Source organism: Aedes aegypti, chromosome 2 (assembly GCF_002204515.2).
Source record: "Aedes aegypti strain LVP_AGWG chromosome 2, AaegL5.0 Primary Assembly, whole genome shotgun sequence".
Taxonomy (NCBI): Eukaryota; Metazoa; Arthropoda; class Insecta; order Diptera; family Culicidae; genus Aedes; species Aedes aegypti.
Window position 1 is genome coordinate 158,174,219 of NC_035108.1, and position 20,319 is coordinate 158,194,537.

Sequence of the window (20,319 nt, forward strand, 5' to 3'; positions counted from 1 at the left end):
CATTTGACTTGACTGAACCACATTTGCACAGTCAACATTTTAGCAAAATTTTACAGGCTTGAAGTATACCTGAAATCTCTCCAGATAGGTTAGAAGCAAGATCAAATACCTTATACTGTCTGGGACATCAAAGCACTGCCTGGACGAACACGTGGGTTTGAGCGGCTTCTCATATTACATTCGGCTCCCGTCTTCAAAACCTGCAATTTCGTGTGCAAACACCGATGCTCCCCTTGCCCCACGTTCATAAACGACCCGATAAAGGATGGGCCTTGCATGGTATTTTCCCCACAGTTTACTTTCCGCCTCCAGACCTGCACAGGCTCCTTTCCCGGAATGCTACCTACCCTTGTCACAGTCCATTTTAATCCAGATGGGAATACCATGTTTGTACAAGCATCCAAAGCATGCAAACCCAATTTTGAGGCCACCATCTCGCGTGTGGCCAACGGAAGACCGGAGCCAAGGCGCAAACTGTATGTAGTGGTCGCTCTGATGGTGTGGTCAACTGGCCAAGCCAAGGTAGACCGACCCAGCCTTCCGACAATGAATCGCGTGCCAAGCATCAATACCTAAGGCGCAAACAAATGCATGCTACTCGCGGTTATCATGCTTCGACTTGGAACAGTTCATCGGGACCCGATTAGGAATTAATTTAAAAACAGTGTCTTTTAATTCTTGGTCGTTCAAAGAGAAGGATAAAAAAAAAATCATAAACATGACCTAACATATCTGCGACAAGTCAATTTCATAAACTTTGTCACAAAACAGATAATACGCTTGTTATTGATTTGCTATAACTTGAGTTAAGGGGGCAGGATCCGTTATTGACTTCGGATTTTTCTAAAGCAGTTTTTTCGTTCAAAATCAAGAACATTCACAGGAAAAAGTGTTCACTGCTTTTTTTTCTCCAACCGAAACACAATGAACACATTTTCATCGAATCAGTTTTAGTTTTGAACAGAAAAACTGCTTTTGAAGTTTCGATGATGACGATGATTACGATGACGGAGCGTTGAACGTTAAGGATTTTGAAAATGTTTAGTTAACCTTTCAATCAGCAGCATATTTTTCACTACAAAAAAAATTGAAACACGACCACTGTTTTGTTTTTTTTTTTATATACATTCATGCATCGTTTTTCCATTATCTCTTAAACAAATTTTTGCTTTTTTGAATCTATGTATGTCGCTTTTCAACCGATCATTTGATTTAAAGATATTTAAATTTAATTTCTTTAATTATGCATTGCAATTCTTGATAACAGTGTTCTCAGCAAAATGTTATAATAAAAACCTATAAAAATCATCAAAAACATCATAATAAAATAGTCACGAAATAATATGATCAAAAAACAAATGATAAATTATGACGTTTAAATAACTTTATTTAAAATATCTCAAGAATTAATTTATGTTCAAATTTCGTGAATTGTCATAATGAAAGTCTTTTAATTTTCTAATCATTTTGCGTTTCCTCCTAGTTATATATTTTTTAGTAAAAGTAGTAAAAAATGACATTGCCATTAGAGGGGTTGATCAAACAAGTCGTAAGTTTGTCGTTAGCACAGCAAGATCAACACCAAAATTTTTGCTCGGGTATCCAGCGAAGACAGTATCGATTTTCCGGACTGCAGTAAGGTGCGGAAGCATTAACTTGCACTTGTTGAGATCAATTTTCACACAAACAGGCCGGCCATGTCTTTCGGCCAGACGGAAAAAGTGGCCGGCGTCTTAGCAGTTCCGGAATCGGTTTGATTGAGGGTCTTGCCAGGATTAAGCTCAGCAAGCTCAACGGATTTAATTGAAGCGAATGCCTTTCGGGTTGTTGTTTACTGGTTCAATTAGAACTGTTGAACAACGATTCCGTTGGATTTAGATCTTGATAAATTCCGAGAAATGCGGCAGTTAGCAATTGTTTTTCTAATTCTCAGCAAATTGTAGATTAAACACTGCAATTATAGTTGGAGTCAAACAATGCAATTATTTGAAATAGTAAGTCTTGTTCTTAAGACAAAGTTTTGATTTTCTATTAATAAGACATTTTATATATTTATTACATTTGGCTTGAATGCCCCCAATGTGATTTTTGAAAGTTAAATTCTTATCTAGCATAAGCCCTAGATACTTAACTTCATCTGACCAATTTATTGGAACCCCTGTCATCGTGACAACATGTCTACTTGAAGGTTTCAAATAAAGAGCTTTTGGTTTATGTGGGAATATTATTAGTTGAGTTTTGGAAGCATTAGAGGAAATCTTCCATTTCTGCAAGTATGAAGAAAAAATATCCAAACTTTTTGCAATCGACTACAGATGACACGCAAGCTTCGTCCTTTGGCGGAGATGCCTGTGTCATCCATAAACAAAGATTTTTGACATCCCTGAGGTAACTCAGGTAAGTCAGATATGAAAATACTGTATAATATTGGTCCTAAAATGCTGCCTTGGGGAACACCAGCGCTTACAGGAAGTCTTTCAGATCTGGAGTTCTGATAATTAACCTGAAGTGTACGATTTGACAGATAACTTTGAATTATTCTAACAATGTATGTTGGAAAATTAAAGTTTTTCAATTTTACAATCAAACCTTCATGCTTTTTTTATGTCTACAAGAGCAAGACCAGTAGAATAGCCTACAGATTTGTTGAAACGGATCAAATTTGTTACACGAAAAAGTTGATGAGTAGTCGAATTTCCCTGGCGGAATCCGAACTGTTCATTGGTAAACATTGAATTTTCGTTGATGTGGACCATCAATCTGTTCAAAATGACCTATTCAAAAAGTTTACTGATGGAGGAAAGCAAACTGATTGGACGAAAGCTAGAAGCTTCTGCAGGATTTTTGTCTGGTTTTAAAATTGGACAACCTTAGCATTTTTCCATTTGTCTGGAAAATAAAAACATTTTTTAAATATATCAACTAAGAATGATAAGCTATTTTCTGGAAGTTTCTTGATGAGGATGTAGAAAATTTCATCATCGCCAGGAGCTTTCATATTTTTGATTTTTTTTTATAATAGCTCTCACTTCTTCCAAATCAGTCTCACAGGTATTTTCGAAAACGTTCTCTTGATTGAGAATATTTTCGAAGTCCTGAGTAAATTGATTTTCAATTGGGCTAGTAAGTCCTAAATTAAAATTGTGCGCACTTTCAAACTGCATAGCAAGTTTTTGAGCTTTTTCGCAATTAGTTAGTAATAATTTGTTTTCCTCTTTCAATGCCGGTATTGGCTTCTGAGGTTTTTTCAAGATTTTAGATAATTTCCAAAAGGGCTTAGAGCCAGGATCCAATTGAAAAATCTTATATTCAAGAGTTTTGTTTCTTGATTGTGAAAAACGTTACTTGATTTCTTTCTGCAAATCCTGCTATATAATTTTCATTGCAGGATCGCGAGTGCGTTGAAATTGCCTTCTCTTCACGTTTTGAAGATGGATCAAGAGTTTAAGACATCGTCTATAATCACGGATTCAAATTTTACTTCACATTTTGGAATTGCAATGCTCCTGGCTTCAACAATGGAATTTGTTAAAGTTTCAAGAGCATTGTCAATAGGGAAGGTGTACCGGTATTCGCCATGTACCAGTTATTCGCCACCCCAGATTATATACCGTTTTACGACATATATGGGTGCCAATTGTTTAGTGTTCGCTAAATTGCTTTAAGATGATACGGAAAAATTCTTAGAAACCGCATAATTTTCTCAGAAAATAATAGAAAAAAATCATTTTCCTTAAAATGTTTGCTCCTTTGCACCTATTTTTCGCCACCTGTTCCTGATTCGCCACCCTCCATAAGAAATCAACGTAAGTGGCGAATTTAGGAATCGAAATTAAAATCGTGGCGAATACTGGTGCAAGTGGTCCAGTATTCGCCACCACCATTTTAAATACAAAAACAAAGTTTCTGATTAGTTTTTATATTTTCCCTTCTGAGCATGGATTGAAAGCTTTCGTTTGATGTATTTACAGTAACCAAAGGTCTTTTGATTTATGTATAAACAATATTTTTCCTTAAGGTGGCCAAAACTGGTATACCTACCCTATCAAATTTAGTTTCTAAAGAATTGTTAACATCAAGATAAGAGTGAACATACGTTTCATATATATTCCAGTCGGCTCGAAAATAATTGGAAGTGGAGCTGATAGGATTGAGAATCGCTTCATGGGATATTTGAAATGTAACAGGGACATGATCAGAATCAAAATCAGCATGAGTAACTAATTGGCTACAAAGTTGACTAGAGTCGGTTAAGACCAAGTCAATCGTAGATGGATTTCTAGAAGAGGAAAAACATGTAGGACTATCAGGGTATTGAATTGAGAAATATCCTGAAGAGCACTCATCAAATAAAATTCTGCCGTTGGAATTACTTTGAGAATAATTCCACGACCGATGTTTGGCATTAAAGTCACCAATGACAAAAAATTTTGACTTATTTCGAGTCAATTTTCGCAAGTCAGTTTGGAGCAAATTAACTTGCTGTCCAGAGCATTGCATTGAAAAGGCAAATAGGCAGCTATGAAAGTATATTTACAAAACTGTGCTTCAACAGAAACACCTAAAGTTTCAAAAACTTTAGTTTCAAATGACGAAAACAGTTGATGTTTTATACACCTATGAATGATGATTGCAACTCCCCCACATGCCCCATCAAGTCGATCGTTACGATAAACAAAAAAGTTAGGATCTCTTTTGAGTTTAGATCCAGGCTTTAAATACGTTTCGGTAATAACTGCTATATGCACGTTATTAGCTGTAAGAAAATTAAACAGCTCGTCCTCTTTACCATTCAGAGAACGAGCATTCCAATTTAAAATATTTAAATTATTATTTGGATCCATCAGAATAACGTAATCCAATAACAATTTGATTTTTAAATTTTACACCAACTTGAACTGCTTCAGTCATAGTGGTGGCTTTGAACATTTCATCAATCATTAGATTCAATTGTTCAGTTAGAAAATTAAAATCAGAGGCAGACATATCACTTGAAGTGGGTACATCTGATGATTTCCCATTAGAATTTTCGGTAGACGGAGTAGGAGTAGGAGTTACCTGTGGCGATAGGGTTTTTTTTCCATTTGATTTGAAACAAGTAGAATGGGTACTCATAGTGCGAACAGGGGAGGGGTTCAAATTTCCTGCTACGATATCGGCAAAGGATTTTCCGTGGGTAGATACATTCGTAATTGAAAGATTCGAACGGCTACCCGACGGATAAAAATTATTTTATGAATAAGCATGATTATGATCTTCATGATCAAGCGATCGTTAACTGAAAAATGAGTATTGTTCGATACTCTATCAGGGGAATTCCGGAAACGACCGTTATCGTAACGGATATTATCTTTCATCTGCTTGGCACGAGCCTCAATGACTCTTTTGCGTGAAGGGTAATTCCAAAAAAATGACTTACGACTAGCCCCACAATTAGAGCATATGAACTTGGTGGTATCTTCCTTCACTGGACAGACGTCCTTGGCGTGAGAAGCACCTCCGCAAATCATGCATTTAGCATCCATGCGACAATTTTTTGTACCATGACCCCACTTTTGGCACCGACGGCATTGAGTGGGGTTCTGGTAATTTCCTCCAGTTTCTGGAAATGTTCCCATGTCACACGGACATCGAACAAAAGTTTTGCTTTTTATAAAGCTTTAATATTATTTTGTTCTTTTTTGTTAAAGTGAACTAAATAAAATTCTTGCGAAAGCCCTCTCTGAACAATGCTAGATTGTATTCTCTTTTTCATAATGATTACTTGGACTGGACTGGACTGATTACTTACTGGAATCCAAGTAAATCATTTATTCCATTTTTGATCTCTTCAGGTGACTTAAAGTCACTTGAGAGACCTTTCAAGACGACTTTGAACAAACGTTCAGTTTTGTCGTCATAAGTAAAAAATTTGTGCTTCTTCTCTTCAAGATGTTTGAGAAGAAGTTCGCGATCTTTAAGAGTTTCCGGCAAAACGCGACAGTCTCTTTTTTTTTGCGATTCGGAAGGAAACCTTGATCCCCCTAATGGAGTTGAAGATCTCCTGCTTAAATCCCCCAAATTCGGAACAACTGACCACGATAGGCGGCACTCTTTGCTTCTTCACTTGAATCAAAGAGCCTGGGCTAGAGGCTGCTTCGATTTGGTGTTCGGAAAATTTGTCTAGAGCATCGAACTGATTGCTCATTTCGATACAATTATTTATTTCACCCTTGGAAGAAAGTTCGCATTCCGGGGAAACGTCCTTTCTTCCATTCTTGCCACGTGTAGTGACAGTTTTAAATCCCACTTTTTTGGAAGGAAGTAGTGAATTCAGAGATTCACCCTTCCTTTTGTTTGTTGTTGATACCATGTTTAATTAATAAACGAAAGAAGACGTGACCTTCCAGAGGTTTTTCCCAAGACGGTGTCCAAGAAGGATTACCACCGCTAGCTTTCGCCAACGGGTCCAAACAAGGATCGTAAAGGGATCAATAGTAGAAAATAGTACTGAAAAGTACTGTTTTATTAGCACTGAAAAGTACCGTTTTTATTTTAGCACTGAAAAGTACTGTTTATGTAGCACTGAAAAGTACTGTTTTATTGCTTTAAATAGTTTTTAAGAAAGCTTACAAGATCAGAGAGAATTCGTGTACGCACAGCACGAAGGTACGATGCGCACTGAAAAAAGATTGTTCACTGTTTGTCCATTTCGGGTAGCGACGTACCCGTAGCAGAGATAGGAGGGACTGGCAGTGAAGCTCATTGCCGTCAGAACGCTGGATAGCTACTTGTTCCAGCAACGGGCGGACTGGTTAAGTCCAAAAATGATTCGTCGCAATCGACATACCTTTGTCTGTTGGCCGCGCACTGCGTAGCCGCCATAAATAAAAGCTGTCTTGATATCCAAGTGTTTTAAAACCAGCTCATCCCTTCCAGCTATCACCAGTAGCTAGCAATGTCGAAACAGCTTTATATGTTCAAATTGTATATATAATGTCATATGCGTAATCAGGATAGGCTTGTCTTGACAAACTTTTCCAAAGAAATAACATTTATTTTAGAGTCAATATTCCATGCACTTCATGTTTTTTTTTATTAGTTAATTTTAGTAGTTCAGCCAGAAAGCGATTGTAGAGGGGCTAGTTGAACAATGTAGATGATATGGAGTAGAGTGTCCATTTCCCGGCCATTTTGCTCGTCACGGGATTTGGGACAAAAATCTATGCTCGTCCCGGGAAATCCCGGGATCCCGGGATTTATCAAATTTTCAATAAAACTAGCATTTCGGTTGAAATGGAAGTACAAATTTAACAATACAATATTTTTTCAATGAAATAAACAGATAATGTAACTTTTCAATATAATATGTTAAATCAATTTCAAGTTTCAGATAAGATTTTCTTCATCAGAAGGAACCTAACAAAAATCAAAAATTTGCTTGAATAATTACGGGTTTGCTATGGATTTTTTTCTTCAAATTTTCTATAACACATCTTCTTCTTCTTTCTGGCGTTACGTCCCCACTGGGACAGAGCCTGCTTCTCAGCTTAGTGTTCTTATGAGCACTTCCACAGTTATTAACTGAGAGCTTACTATGCCAATGACCATTTTTGCATGTGTATATCGTGTGGCAGGTACGAAGTAGAGTATCTTGCCCTGGGAAGTCGAGAAAATTTCCAACCCGAAAAGATCCTTGACCGGTGTGATTCGAACCCACGACCCTCAGCTTGGTCATGCTGAATAGCTGCGCGTTTACCGCTACGGCTATCTGGGCCCTATCTATAACACATATGAAGTATGATAAAAACTTAAGTCACATTTTTAAAGCAAAAAAGATCAAAAGAAACGATTGAAGATCATTGAAGGTATTGTAGATCATGCTAAAAGTTAATTACTGAAAATTATTGACTGAAGTTTACTGCTATGAATCGCAAGTCAGTCACATCTGCATTTTGGTCAAAATTGATATCAGTTTTCATTCTTCTTATGATCTTTTATCTGCACTAGCGAGAAATCACTTTTTGTTCAGTAAAATTAGGAAAAACACCAAGTCGAATTGTCCTATAATGAAAAGTAAATGCATGTTAGTCCCATTGCAGATTTTTGCATCGTGTTACACAAAAATGAATCGTTATTTGGTCATCTTTATATTTTTCTTGGAAAGGTTTGGACAAGTTTCATTGAGATCGAAAAATGTTCCAATCTCTTGGAATTTTGAATATTTGTATGGAAAACGAGATTGAAAACTTCTCAGTCAATTTTCGCAATGCCTATTTCTTACAGATGGTACTGACTTGCGATTTGCGGCAATTTAGGTGTACTTCTATTTTTTTTCATCTCAGCATAGGCTTATAAAAACGGCTAATGTTGGAAAGGAAAGCATTAAAACTTTGCAACTAGACAAATAAAAATATGTGTTTCTTACTTGGTGTTCAGACAGACTGAACCAAGTGCTTTTTTAATGATTTCAGGAAAACGTACCCCAAGCATCCAAAATAACAAAAATTTCGCTTTTTTTGTTATAATAATGGAACTTATCTGTTTGATGAAACATCTGTATCAAAATAGCATCGGAAAAATCAGAATCGACGGAGTTCCTGGCTTATCTTTACAAGGCCAAAATATCATCTAGTCCGGTCTGTCTGAACACTGACCAGTTGGTAAATTGATCTTTTCATGAAAATAATTATTCGTTTGTTGTTGTTTGTTGTTTTTCATTGAAATTTGATGGTTTTCATCAAATTCTACGTACATTTCTGGAATCCCGGGATGTCAGAAATAAAATCCCGGGAAACGGGAAATCCCGAAATTTGTCAAATCCCGGGATTTCTTGTCCCGGGATGTCCCGGGATGGACACTCTAATATGGAGGTACCAATTGTGCTGACAAGAAATGCTGCCAAGAAAACTTCCGATGTTATTGATGAGGCTGTGTATCAAGACTGCAAATGCAAATATATGGAGAATTGTAAAATATTGTAGCCAGTAAGGGCACTATTGTAAAAACACTTTGGCACAGTGAAATAAATTCCCAAGTAAATTTTTTAAATAAACAAGTCTTGTCAAAATATCGGGGTTGCCTTTCTTTTCTTCCTGTCTACATTTTTAACTCCTACACCACCTTCAATGTATTCTTCTTCTAGTGTAGAACTAGCCCTCGTGCGTTAAAATACACTCTAATAAAGTTTAAAAAAAAAAAAAAAAAAAAAGTATTCTTCTTCTTCTTTTACTTCTTCTTGGTACAATTCATCAAAGTTAGATTTTCTTCTATTTGCTATTGCAATATATTTCGATGATTTAAAAGTAGCCAATTCTAAATGAACGACTCTGGAAAACAGATAATTTACACCGTCTACAACCAAGGGTCACAGACTAAACATAACTAACCAGTGGACCAGTGGAGATTTTTCGGTTGAACAAAATTTGTTTCTCTGACTGCGGAATGTACGCAACAATACGTCCAAAAGACTCACGACACTAGTCGAATGGCCACGAAAACGTTGTAAGGCTGGTTGAAAACCATGTGTAACATCACTGTGAGCTTTCCTACTCAGAAAAAATGAAATTAAGAAAAAATAATGTTCCGAAATTTGTTTACATTCATGCCCCTACTGGCTTCATTACTGGTTCATATCCGAATATATTTTTCAATTCTCCACATATTTGCAATCTGGAAAACAGCCCGATCAATACTTTCGAATGGAAAATCTTGTCACCATTTCTTGTAAGTACGCATATGTCTCCATATCTTCAAACTGCATATGTTTCCATATCTTCTATAACTAGTACCTTTACAAGTCCTTGAGCGCATAGGCGATTGAATGATTTACATGCTTTTCTCACAGTAATTCTCGAACAAACTTAGAACAGCTTATGCAATCTAACTTTTCATCTAAATTTGAGCTCAAATTTTGGGAGAACACTCAGAATTTGATCTTGAATGAAATGAGTGGTGTTGATACTTTGAACCACCCTAATATCCTTTTAGCTTTTACTTATAAGTATCATATTAATGATGGATGCTTTCAGCCAAGAATTCTAAAGAGCATATTTTTTACATAGAGCATGGATCAAGTAACGGTAAATGGAAAGTCTTAAGCTTTCTTAAGCCATGTTCTATGTAAAGCTATGAATCGCTTGACAGATATGCGTTAAACGGCAGTATTGCGGTATCAAATTTTTAGACTGACCGTACGTACTGTACTTAACGGGACAAGATATTGACGGACTGTTCTGTCCCGTCTTTAAAGTCTTTTTCGAAGTCAAACTTCATCTGTGGACAACGTCTATCGCAAATATAACTGTGTTTGGAGGCGAATATTTCGAAAAGGCCTTGATTTTTATCCCAGACCTTCCTCATATATAAAAATCTTATATAGATAACCAACTTATCATCCTTCTGAATTTTATATTTTTTACCACCTGTCATAAGGCTAGAGGTTAGTCTCAAATTTCTGTCATTGGATAGAACGATTAATAACCTGCTCGTTTTACTACCAAACAATTTTTAAAGAATGCTGTATTATATTGTTCAGCAAATGAGTTGCCCAGTTTCACCAGTTTCATATAGTTTGAAAATTAATGAGACAATGTGTTTGAATATGAATTTAATGTATTTGGCATGAGGAGAATTTTTAAGGTAATCAGTGTTGGAAGAGTTTGAAAATAATTTCAGTTTGCTTTGCTTAAATGTTTTTAAACAAAATTAAATATAAAAAAAATTATTCAGTTGTCACGTTTTTATTATTTCATGGTCAGCCTACGAGGATAAAATTTTTAGGCAACATCATAAATAACAATTTTTTATTTATGCACCTTTTTCTGAAATTTTTGATCAAGCAAAGCAAGCTGACTAGACATAATTGACTCGCTTATTGAGGTTCATTAAAATTCTGCAATGATTGTAACCTTCACTTGTTTAGTTTTGTTTCAAAAAGACAGGTTAAAAATTTTTTTTCAGGGATACATTTTTTTTTAGAATTTTTTTTTTTTTTTAATTTCTTTATTAGTATCATTCCAAACATTACATTCATTATTTCTTATATCTAGGTGTTCTGTGTTATTAGACAACACTATCATCCTTATTTGGTAAAACAAATCTAAGATTTTATTAACATTTTGTTAACAACATATTACATTTCATTTGCCGTAGCAGTTCAGATTTTTTACAGGTGAGTTGATTTCACCTGCTTATAAGAGAAAAAAAAAAGTTTTTAATATACTTAACCTAACTTAACCTAAACATATAACGCATTAATCGTGGCAATAGAAGATTGTAACGATTTTTGCCTGAAATTATTGATTATTTTATTTGACATTTGTTCCAATGTTTCAACATTTGATATCCTATGTAACTCATTGGTACTATACCAGGGAGGAAGCCTCAGAATCATTTTCAAAATTTTATTTTGAATTCTCTGCAGAGCTTTCTTCCTGGTATTACAACAGCTAGTCCATATTGGTACAGCATACAACATGGCTGGCCTGAAAATTTGTTTGAATATCAAAAGCTTGTTCTTAAGACAAAGTTTTGATTTTCTATTAATAAGGGTATAGAGACATTTTACATATTTGTTACATTTGGCTTGAATGCCCTCAATGTGATTTTTGAAAGTTAAATTCTTATCTAGCATGAGTCCTAGATACTTAACTTCATCTGACCAATTTATTGGAACCCCTCTCATCGTGACAACATGTCTACTTGAAGGTTTCAAATAAAGAGCTTTTGGTTTATGTGGGAATATTATTAGTTGAGTTTTGGAAGCATTAGGAGAAATCTTCCATTTTTGCAAGTATGAAGAAAAAATATCCAAACTTTTTTGCAATCGACTAGATGACACGCAGGCTTCGTCCTTTTTTTTTTTTAGAATTTTATTTCTTTAAAAGTGCCCATCAAGTAGTAAACATAGTTACCTATCTAGACGCAAAATTTACATAAAAATGGCCTTTTATAAATCAAATTTAAATATTGTTTTTTTATGTGTTGGCCACAAATGAGATTTTTTAGTATTGTTAATCAAAGCTATAGAGAATTATTTGCAATTTTGCAATTGCAATTTTTTGATCATATTATTTTGAAAAAAATGAAGTGTAAAAAAGCGTGAACCCTTTTAAAATGTCGAGAAAAATTAAATTTTAGAAAAAAAAAAACATGTATGCAAAGCGGCTAATTTTGTCGAGGTCTTAACATCCTCAAAATTTCATTGAAATCTGTGAGGGTGTTGCCAGATCGGAATACGATTTGGCGAAAAATGAGCATGTTCATATAATCTGGGGGTATTGAATTTATGACCTTTTTCAAAAATATTGTAGCACGTCTAGTTTTTGAAATATTGGAAGTTGAAATGCACTAATTAACGATTTCTGTCAATTTTCATGCAAGTCTACCAACTTGGTACTGCGATTTTTTTGTTTAATTTACCTCAGACTCATATTATTTCAAAACTTCAATATTGTTTCCTTGAAAAAAAAAAAAAATAAATCAAAATTTACCAATTAGTGTGAAAAGTTTCTAATTCTTCCTTCATTTTGTTCAATCAAAATAGAATCTCTCAGCAGTGTTATAGGTCTAAAAGGTCTACTATTGGTCCCATGGAGCTTTAAATTTAATCGAAACTGTTTATTTCAATAAGTGTTTGAACGAAATCGAGTTGGGAATCAATGGCATATAAATAAATAGCTCCTGATCTTCATGTCGAAAAAAATGTTACATTGTTTATTAGCAAAACGTCCATAAAAACACTAGTGCGGCTATAGAGGACACCGTGTAGGGTCAGTTACTAATTAAAAGGAGATAAATCTATTAAATGATAGATTTACCTCCTTTTGCAAATAACCGACCCTACACGGTGTCCCTTATAGCTGCACTAGTGTTTCTACGGACGTTTTGCTATAAAACATTGAAATAAAATAGTGGAATTTGTGTTAAATGGGTATAATATGTGCATTTGTAGGAGCCAAACATGGACTAAAACTTATGAGGGTATGGGTTTTTAATATTGAAAATTCTTAATCATATTTTAGTTTAAGTTCGGAAATTATTCATATTTATTATTGTCAATTTATGAAGCATAATTCATGTATGAATAGAAAAGAATGTTTCAAAATTTATTAAACATCACATCTTTAATTTAGGCTGTAAGAAGCGAACTGTGACCTAATTAAAAATAGACTTCGAAGTTTTTTGGTTTTTCTATTTCATACAAATTGTATGGGAGCCAATATTCTACAAATTCCTGATGTGTCCAACAAAAATACCACTGGAAAACTTTGAAATAGTAGATTTTCAAGTATGCTTAATTCATATAGAACAAAATGTCACCTACGCCCTTCTCATTTGGGCCCCTTAAATAGAAAAAAAATGAAAATATATGAAAAGACTTTATTGGAAATTTTTGTGAAGTTCTTTATGAATCCCTCAATGGAGAAAAAAAACATTATTAAAAACAACAATTAAATTTTTGAGAAAAATTCGAATGAATTCAATAAATCAGAAAAGACTTAGGCGGGAATTTTAAAGATATACGTAATTGAAAATTGTTCATCTAATTTAAAGACTGTAGGAAACATTTTTGTTGAAATTTCCGTTATATTATTTAAGGAATTCACAGAAACACTCTTCATAGACGTTCTCTGAACATACATTTAAAAAAATGAGGGAGTCATCCACTCAGAATTCTATCGCAAACTTGATCTAAAGAAAAACAGGAGCTAATTTTCTGGTATTCTTTGATTGAAGAAATGAAAAAAAAAAATAAACGTCTTCCAAACTTAATACATAACTTGTAATAATTGATTTTGAAAATTTGAATGTCCTGTTTTCGTAATTCGTTAGTATAAGAGACAATAAGACATTTAATGGTCCACTACATTTCCTAAAAGAATTAGCTGATGTAAAAAATCGAATTATTACTGCTGTTGATCTAGCAACACAACTCACACTTCTTTGCGTTGCAATTTTAGAATGTTTTTGTCATGATTGTTATTGTTCACTGAATCTCATAAGAATTAAAGAGGAATGATTCGATGTGAAAATGGATGGTGTAATATAATCCCATTCCCAAGAAATCGTACAACCGATACAGCGTCATTCTATAAATACAAATCAGGATAAAAAGATTGTTATATAGTCTTAGAGGCCATACCTGTTCAAGCTCCGCTGAGATGCTGATTGCAATCGAAATGCTTCCTCGAACTGCTGTTCTAGAGCTTCTTGCACAAATTTTCTCTTCCTTCCATCCAGAACTTCTGTGAACTTCACTTGCAACACCAACAGCAAAAACAAACTTTTTCTTGCTCTTCTAGACAAACGAATGCCAATATCAATCTTCCAGAACGGAACCACTCAGGTTAACGAGTATATTAATTCAATATTTCCGAGCGTTATCACTGACCAATTCGCAGCTCGGCGTATTTCACGCTTCAACGAAGATTCAACGCACTTTGTTTCCTCTCACTTCCCAGAACAAACCGTCGATGAAAAATAGCTCCTTTTCACCTGGATGCCAGAATGTTTGCACGCAGGAAAAACCTTCATCGATCGATAATTTATCTCTCACTCTCACTCGGTGGTAAAAGTATTCATATTTCCGATTCTTGTATGAAATTATTTTACAATTTTAAGCACAACTTTCACGGACTTGACCGTTTAACTGCTTTCAGATTTTTTGCTGCTATGAGCCTCAACTTTTCTCTCCAATCAACCACTTTGCACACAATTTAAACCCCACTCTGGGGACAAGTGGGGGTACCCGAGACGGGGCAACGACAGTGCTGGATGCAAAAAAATCTTTCACAAACCAATCACCAGTAAGCTTTGGTTATCCACAGGAGATGTTCCAAATGCTACCGCACAGCTGAATGTCTTAATCCAAACTGAAGTTTGAAATCCAACTCCGGGACAGATTCGCCCTTTCGTCAGTTAGCAAGGACCCTGGATCATGTACGGTTCGGGACTGTGGCTGAGAAACGGACCGAATGCTTTCCCCGCCAAAGGCCGCTCTTGTGCACCTGTTCGTTTATTGGAGCTGCGGTCGGAGCTCAGTTCATTCCCGAGCAGAAGCGGGTAACAGGAAACGTGTTGGTCGTTTGATTTCGTTAAATACTTTTTTATATTGAGCCAAAACGAAGTGTGTAGCTTTAGTTTTTTGCAAGTGATTTTAATTGTTTTACCGTGTTTGTAAACGTATTTTAGTGAGTGTCTCTCACGAGTTATTTAGTGAAGATACCTCTGGCACGGTAAATGGCTGGGCATAGCGTACCATTGGTACCTCACGTACCTGCAGGAATAAAATAGACCCCTTTGTGTGGTCCTTAGCCTCTTGCCCAGCAATTCCTACCCAGGTAGCCAATAAGCATTTGAATAAGCCGCGCAATAGACTGCTTACAGCATTGGAACTGCATATTGCCCTATCAAAGCATGTTGATTGCTTCGCGGCTTTGAAGGAGCAGACGTTGTAGGTACCTACTATGTTAAATCTGTCGGCTGTTAATAAACATTTCACCTGCACAGGCTATCCTTGGTATGCAGCAAACAAAATGCTTCTTTTAGGCTACACAATTGCTAAGACAGAAGAGTGCAGGTGATGTGTTACCTATTTTACATCAAATTCCTTCTCTCTCACTACGCAATGAGATTTTAAACTCACTCGCACTCATAATAAATATCGTATGGAACTGTCAATGAACGCATGAATGAGAAAGGAAATATATCTCGATTTTTCTCACGAAATACCCAAAGATACATCAGCCATCTCGAAGTCATGTATGTTATTAAAGCCCGCTTGTGCCTTTTCTCTAGGATCCATTAAATCAAATCGTTGAGAATATGGTTTTGGCTACCCAGCCAGCAAAATTGTTCTTTACCAAAAATCTTCGATTGATGTCTGGTCTCACATCTTGCAAATGCATACAATAAAAATACGAGGCAGAAAGAAGTCTTCCACTGAATCTTGTTGAATTTACTGTACATTTCTATTTCACAATTCAGCAGCCATATAATCCATTGAAGACGTGCCTCAAATAGCTCATTAAACCACTGCTAACTATCAAATTGCCTGTGGCACATCCTGGAGCGCGGAGGAACATCATCCAATTATAGTTCGTCAATCGCTGGATTATGAGTTCGGATCCATATCATAAGCAATACAGCAAAATATAATACCTTAATTTTTTCACAAGTGTCGGATTGTTTCGCGGTCTTCGGCAATATTCTTCACCTTTTTTTATTATTATTATTTTATAGGCACTCCGTGCTCGTTGCCACTACTGTTCCGGACTCAGTTGATCTGTAGCTTCTTTATCGATACAGATCTATTTTCAACTTATCTATATTTACATCTAGTTTCACTCTCTCCTACTCTTTTACTCTCACACCGAGCAGGTAGGAGAGAGCTCTGCTGTTAGTGAGGCTAGCTGCCTGCGAAGAGGATCAGTTTGTCTCAGTCACCATCTGATACTAACGGAGGATGGATGTGCTCCCCAAAGCACGGTCCTCCGTGAGGCGTCTTCTGGTGGCTGGACGGGTTTTTTGTGGAGGGGCTGGGAATCGAACCCATGACCTTCCGCTTATGAAGCGAAAGCGTAACCTCAAGGCTACAGATCCCCCTGCAATATTCTCCATCGTAAAAATACCTTTCGAGGTCTGTGTTCAGAATTTTTATAGAGGTCAATGAGCGACCTCTGGCGATTTTTCTTTGCAAAACTAAGTTTTCCCATAGTAAATCCCATACAAACTATGGACGGCTGGCGCAAAAATATAGTTTCACCGATCGAGCTGAAATTTTGCACAGTTGTTATGGGACCTAAATGCAATCCAAAAAGTGGACTGGAGCGAGAATCTAAATTTTGTCCCACACTAATGCCCACGTTAAGGAAAGCAGCGATTTTAGATGTGAAAGACATTATTTTATGCTCCTTTTTAATTCTGGTCGGATAAACACACATGTGGTCTATCAAATAATAGAAACAGTTATCAATTTTAGCCCTTTTGGGGTTTACAAATCAATTTTCAAGAAATGCTTGCTTAACTGCATAGGGTCGGTGTTCCCTTAGTGGACAGTCCCCTATAGTCGCACTAGTGGCTTTTTACGGCCGTTTTGCTATAAACCTTTTCAAAACATTTTTTGACATGAAGGTCAGGAGCTATTTATCTAGGTACCATTGATACACAGCTTGATTTTGTTCAAAAAATGATCTAAATAATAAGTTTTGCTTAAAATTTGAGCTCCCTTGCGCCTATAGTAAACCTATTGTTCCTATAGTAGCACTACTGAGAGAAACTATTTTTTATTTTACAAAATAATTTAAGGATTTAATTTTTTTTTTACATCAAACGAAAGCTTTTGATCCACACTTTGTAGGAAAAATATAAAAGTTTTGTAAACATACGGTTTTGATAAGTATTTTGCCAACGCCGGGATGCTAGTGCTACTATAGGAACAGAAATTAGAAATAGTGCTACTATAGGCACATGTATGCCTATAGTGGCACACGCGATAATAAATGCAAACATTTGAGTTTTCGTAGTTTTCATATTTTTCCCACAAAACCAATATAAAAAGCTTTCAGATGATGAAAAAATAATTGCGATAGCGTTATTTTTCGATTTTTTACGAATTTTTGTTCTTAGCTATGCGGCTATTGGTACATCGACCCTATGTATTGTTCTGCGGGGTAAAACGCCCCGCTTGAGTTCGGCTTTAGCCGTGCTGCAAACGTACGCACACAATCATGCTTGTTGATATGCTGCATACATCCGGGCGTTTGTTCAGATGTTATTGTTCAATAAAAGTATACATGCTGATGCGAAAAATGTGCTTTTGTAAGGTTCCAATTTGCGCGTAACTTCAACTTGGCATTACAGTCACCCCACAGTTATGGATCAGCTAAGGGTCATTTTCCTAAACAAAATAGGATTAAAAAAGTAAGAGGTTGTTTCCGAGATACAACCGCCAAGTTGACGTTGGATAACGTTAGCTTCATCTATTTCCTGGCTTAAGGCCGGCACAAACTTATGAAAGATTTCTACTGATAAAAATCCAATCAATTTTCATATTATTTGTTGCATGTCAATTCTGACCTATTGTGGACATTGTGTGTTAGCACAGAAAATCTTTGGTGTAAGTTTGGTTCGGTTAACCCTTGAACACCGATAGACTCGGTCGATGGAAGAATAAGCGTGAGCGGTAACTCTTGCTTCCCAAACAAATATTTCGGTCGAACGTTAGGTCCACGCATGATCCACTAAGATTGGTTGCTTTAGTAGTTTACGAATCCAGTTTGAGGTTGAGGTACTTCTCCATGAAGTCCGCGAGCTCCGTGTTCTCCTCTTTGCTCAAATCGATGTTTAAGTTCCTTTTGATACTCGAAGAAGTTCAGCACCATGAAGAACTTTTTTTGCTTCGTAGTGGTATCCGGGCAAATTTGCGATTCCAGAGCTCGGCCGTTATGGTCCTGCAGGAAGCGAATGGCCTATCTGATCGGTTTGTTTAAGATTACCAACCTGTGCGCGATCCACGCCAAGCGTGTCAGATTCATACCGAAGGACATCCAACTGACTCGTCGTATCCGTGGAGAACGTGAATTGCAGCACAATTTCAAACAAAACGGGTCATTCGATGTAAAAGAGTTACAACCAGAGACACTTCATCTATAACTATTAATTGATTAATTAATTTATTTATTTATCAATTATAATTTTGGTTGATTATTTTTCTAGTTAGCTGTTGCTGATTAGTTTTAGCTCTTTGGGATCGTTCAAATATTACGTAACGCAACAGGGGGAGAGAGGGGGTCTAGCAGAGTGTTACGGTCCATACCAAAATTTAAAATTTTTGGCAAATTTTGCGTTACGTAATATTTGAATGAACCCTTTGTTTGACAAATTAATACTCTGATCGCTCTAGCATGCATTTGCATGTAGGTAGCGACGACGACAACGGAATTATTCAAAGTAAGTAAAGTTTGTAAGGATGCTTAAAATATATCCCCGAGCCCGATTCCATCTTCTAAACTGGTACCAATTAGCTCATACGGTTGAAATAATTAAATTTCTGTTATATATCAGGTTTATCCTTAAGAAATTGCCTACATCTAGGCGTTTTTATCACAAATCTTGAAATTAACTATTCATTATTTCTTTACATATTGCATTATTAAGCATTTTGCAAGCATATTCGAATTCAGGGAGCTCATATGCATTATGTAGAGTCGTTTCAAAAAATAACAATAATCGCATTGACAAGTGATCAATTTCACCCCGAAATGGGTTGCCCGATTTTCTATTTAAGGGATGATTTTTAGCACTAAAACCACATTTGTTATAAAATTTTGGCACATGAGCCAAAGAGGCTGACCGTCGTACTTGTATTCAGTTGTTTGGCATTTTCAACATGATTGAAAACAGACAAGAAAAACCATGAAAAATAATCAATTATCACTTAATTACGGCACAAGTAAACTCCAAAACGTCAAAACCTTATAACAGCAAGAAAAATGTGCTTTTCTATTAAAAATAAGACATGCCTCGATATTTACCAATTGTTCAATAGTTTAGTCATGAAAATCAATAGTTTGCATTATTTGAGTAGATTCGTAGAAAGATTTGCAATCGATTGGTGCAAGAATCTTGAAAATTTATGCGGGTGTTAGAAAGTTATTAACAGTCAAAATCTAACCACTTTTCGTGACGCGAGCGATTTTTCGTTTTTCGAAATTGTACCCCAGTATGTTGCCGTAAGACGTTATCCAACGTCAAAACATTCTGACGCTGTACAAAACAAAATTACCTACTTAGCACTGCAAAATATATTTGTGTTTGAGAATAAATCTCAAAATACCCGATTATTTACGAAAAAGTGTCGATTTCGATAGAAATTCCAAACGATGTCCACCCCACAGATGTGGATCAGTGAATGAGGAGGCTCCTTATTATGGATCAAATCGACTCATATTATGGATCAGAACACTATAACAGCAATTTATCTGCGTGGCAAACGAATGGTGTGCTAGTGAAAGCATACGTTTTGGCGTTTGTTTCGGAATCATCTTATCATTGATTCATAACTGTGGTATGGTTTTCATTGCCCCACAGTTGTGAATCAACACTTCTGGGAATACGGTTGACATTTTATTTCCTACGCACGGAAAAACTATGCATAAGCACATTATAATTGATTGCGATGCTGTACCGATTTATGGTTCACATATAGAAAATGTTATCTACGTAATTACAATTCCATTTGATGATGATATTCCCGTTTTAATTCAACTCTGATCCATATCTGTGTGCTATCCATAACTGTGGGGTGACTGTACGATCGGTAGAATTTGAATTCAA

The 20,319-nt window shown here is 35.9% G+C and overlaps 1 protein-coding gene across 6 annotated transcripts in view; it reads right to left on the reverse strand.

The window, feature by feature from the left end:
• LOC5576177 (SCY1-like protein 2) overlaps positions 1-14,912 on the reverse strand; it is a 427,894-nt gene extending 412,982 nt beyond the window's left edge. For 5 of the 6 annotated variants that reach the window (XM_021842934.1, XM_021842931.1, XM_021842932.1 and 2 more), the window contains exon 1: positions 14,126-14,912. The gene's annotated coding sequence lies outside the window, so the exon portion shown is untranslated. The remainder of the gene's footprint in view (positions 1-14,125) is intronic. The other variant, XM_021842935.1, reaches the window with a different exon arrangement.
• Between the last annotated feature and the right edge of the window lie 5,407 nt (positions 14,913-20,319).